Genomic DNA, 4,063 nt, shown 5'->3' with positions numbered 1-4,063 from the left:
GTCTGATAAGGCTATATCCCTCTCGTGGTATGTGTTATTGATTGTGAACTGAGCAAAGGTGAGTTGTGTGATATGGGGATGTCCCACATCAGACCAAGCACAAAACACAAGTCTGAAAGGATGAACTGCAGGTTTAATTAGTTACTAATATTAAATATTTTTATAATGTGGCCACAGGTTTGCCTAGAGATAGATGAGGAACAATCTATGAATGCTTGTTATGAATGCACGCTCATCTGACAAATAAGCTGCTTCATTATCTGGAAAAATAATCTGGCCTTGAAAATGTTAAGATAAAAAAGAACTTATTAGGTTGAGTTTATTAGTGAGTTTTGTGCTCACTTCTGTGGATGCAGGTTTCAAGCGCTGCAGCAGTACATGAGCCCTGGGTTCGCCTGATCCCCTTGGGACCTCTGCTGTAATAAAGCCGATGAGTTGGCAGAGTCTGCACTCTCTCTGATGAAATCTGTAGTCTCATCACTGAGGGGTCATGTTCTAACGATATTATTATTGCTACTTTTAATGTAAAGAGATCTGTACTATCTTTATACAAGGCTATCAAGCCTTTCAGCAGATAGCAGAGTTGATAACACAGTCCCAGCAGCCTCACTAGTACATGTACTCTAAGAAAGGAAACTTCACAGTGAAATTCAATAACTCTTGGCCACCTCCCAAAGCTGCAGAAAGACAGGCTGAATAACTTTCACTCAGTGTTTCAGGCTGTAACGCAAGTATGAGCTGTGGCTTTTCCTTAGAGAGTCCGCTCTATGTCTGAAGACAAGAACAACTGTGTATTCACGGAATCAGGCATAGAATTCCAGGTTGGAAGAGACCTCAACGATCATCTGGTCCAACCTTTCCAGGCAAAAGCACAGTCTAGACAAGATGTCCCAGCACTCTGTCCAGCTGAATATTAAAGGTGTCCAATGTTGGGGAATCCACCACTTCCCTGAGGAGATTATTCCAGTGGCTGATTTTTTCTCATTGTGAAAAATTTTCCTCTTGTGTCCAGTTGGAATCTCTCCAGGAGTAACTTGTACCCGTTACCCATGTGACTCCTTGTAAAAACAGGGCCTCCATCTTCTTTGTAGCCACCTTGTAAATACTGGAACATGCTGATAAGGTCTCCCTGGAGCCTTCTTTTCTCCAGGCTGAACAAATCCAGCTCTCTCAGCCTTTCCTCACACCACAGGCTTCCCAGTCCTTGAATCATCTTTGTGGCCCTTCTCTGGACCCTCTCCAGCCTGTCCACATCTTTTCTGCATAGCAGGGACCAAAACTGAACACAGCATTCCAGGTGGGGCCTGAGAAGAGCTGAGTAGAGCAGGATAATAACTTCTTTATTTCTGCTGGTGATGCCCTTGTTGATGTAACCCAGCACCCTCGTGGCTTTCTTAGCTGCAGCAGCACACTGGTCACTCACATTGAACTGCTTGTCCACCAGGACCACCAGGTCCCTTTCCAAAGAGCTGCTCCCCAACCAGGTCGATCCCAGCCTGTGCTGCAGTCCTGGACTGAGTTTACCCAGGTGCAAGACCTTGGGTCTTGTTGAACTTCATAAGGTTCTTGTTAGCCCCCTTTTCCAGCCTATCCAGGTCTTCCTGCAGGGTGGCTCTCCCTTCCAAAGTACCCACTTCCCCACTCAGTTTGGTATCATCAGCAAACTTCATCAGGGTTCACTTGATCCCATCTTCCAGATCACTTATGAACACATTGAACAGCGCTGGGCCCAGTACGGATCCCTGAGAGACCCACTACTGACAGATCGCTAGTTTGAAAAGGGGCTGTTCACCACCACCCTCTGGTGCGTCCCATCAGCCAGTTCCCACCCCTGCACACACCACTTGTCCAGACCGTAACACAGCAGCTTCTCTGGGAGGAGGCGGTGGGAAACCGCACTGAAAGCCTTGGAGAAATCCAGGCAGACAATGTCGACCGCTCACCCTGCACCAGCCAAGCAGGTTCCTGTGTTGTGGAAGGTCATCAGGTTTGTCAAGCACGATTTGCCCCTGGTGAATCTGTGCTGGCTTTTCCCAGTCAGATGCTTCATTTGACTTGTGATAGCTGCCAGGGGCATTTGTTCCATAACTTTCCTGGAGACTGAAGTAAGACTGATGGGCCTGTAATTTACTGGATCCTCCAGGATGACCCACTCAGAAATGATCTCAAAAAAAAATAATAATCATATTAGGTTTTACCAGTAGTGCAAATGTCTGTGAGAATGAAACATCTATAGTTTTTAATCTCAATTCTTTGTTGTTTTGTTTCAGCATGAGTGCCATCCATGAGAGCAATAGCTGCTTCTGGCTTCATCCTGTGCAAATGCTCTGCTTTTTCCTGACTCACCTGGGAATAGCCCAGACCTGACACCACGAACAGTCTGCCGAGATTTCCAGGCCAGACTGCAGATACGCTCCTTGAATGAGACAACAATATTTTTGCATTTATTTGGTCATATGTGCACCTTCTCAAATGCTACTGGGAATGTGCAATGGTTTCAGCTAGCTGCTAGGATGCTTAAAAGTCTTGTATTAATACAGTACAGACTTAATTATGATAAAATTACTGGTAAGATCCCAGGAGTGTGATTCCTGAATGATGGGATACTTACCCATCCCAGGTTACAGCCAGCTAAAAAAGCTGGCCTTGTGATGTTCTGGCCTGGACAGCTCTTACAGGCAGCCTTGATGTTTACTAGTTAGTGATGAGTCTTGCTAGGAAAATGAGAGCATAAAGCTTATGTGTTTAACTGGAAACCATCTGTAATGTGTGCTTTTCTGCATCCCTCTACCAAGGGGAATGATTGTGATTGCATGGGTTCCCACTCTTGTCAAAGCACTGGCAGAGCTCTCCTGCACGATGATACCTGGGATGCTGGCCAAGTGCAGGCAGCCCATCGGAACTGAAGGATTTTTTTCAGCATCCTTCAGAGCCTGGCCAACCTCATCTTTTGGTTACTGGACTCAGAAGATACAGCTGTCCTGGCAAGCCAAATCATGTCAGGGAGCAAACAGAAGAAGTGGTGTGCCTGTCATCAGCACCACTCCAGATGTTAGTGCAGCTCCTGGAAAGCTGTGGGCTGCGCTGCCCAGTGGGCCCAGCTGGGCAGACAGCATGTGCCAGGGACCAATGCCCCTACCTCATATAATGAAGCTGCCTCAGCTTTGATTCCTTCCAGAGCATCAATTACATGCCCACATGTTATCATGTGAAAACCTCACTCTGATGGGCTCAGTATAGCGTTTGCATTATTGCAGGTATTTTCAACTGAAGAAAAACATACTAAGGTAGTAACCATCTGGAGGCCACTGGGGAAGAAGACTTCACAACCAGCTGTGCCTTGTCTGACATGTCCTGCTGGCATTCAGCGAGCAAGTCTAGAGGAGAGCCATAAAGATGTTCAGAGGGCTGGAGCTCCTCTCCTATGAAGACAGGCTGAGAGTTGGGCTTGTTCAGCCTGGAGAAGAGGAGACTCCGGGGAGACCTTATAGCAGCTTTCCAGTACCTAAAGGAGGCCTATAGGAATGCTGGAGAGGGTCTTTTTATGAGAGCAGGTAGTGATGGAACAAGGAGTAGTGGATTTAAACTGAAGGAGGGTACATTCAGATTTAGAAGAAGAAGCTCTTCCCTGTGAGGGTGGTTGAGGCACTGGCACAGGTTGCCCAGAGAAGTTGTGGATGCTCCATCCCTGGCAGTGTTCAAGGCCAGGTTGGATGGGGCTTTTAGCAACCTGGTCTAGTGGAAGGTGTCCCTACCCATGGCAGGGGGTTGGAACTGGATGATGTTTAAGGTCCTTTCCAACCCAAACCATTCTGTGATTCTGCGATTCATTATGCCCTGCCGGCTCTGCCAGATGTGACCATCGTTGCAAGCCTGTGGCAGTGCAGATACTGTACTTCATTCAAACATCACCGCTACTGATGCGGCTGGCTCGGGGCGGCTAAAAGACTTGTTCAGATAAAAGGAAAAAAAAAGCGAAAGTTGCGCCTGCCCCTGCCCGCCCTCCTGGCGCAGGGTGAGGGTGGAGTCTCCCCCGGGTAACGGAGCACAGGGAACGCAGCTC

Source organism: Strigops habroptila, chromosome 7 (genome assembly GCF_004027225.2).
Source record: "Strigops habroptila isolate Jane chromosome 7, bStrHab1.2.pri, whole genome shotgun sequence".
In the NCBI taxonomy this organism is placed as follows: Eukaryota; Metazoa; Chordata; class Aves; order Psittaciformes; family Psittacidae; genus Strigops; species Strigops habroptila.
Note: the sequence above shows the minus strand (reverse complement) of the source record.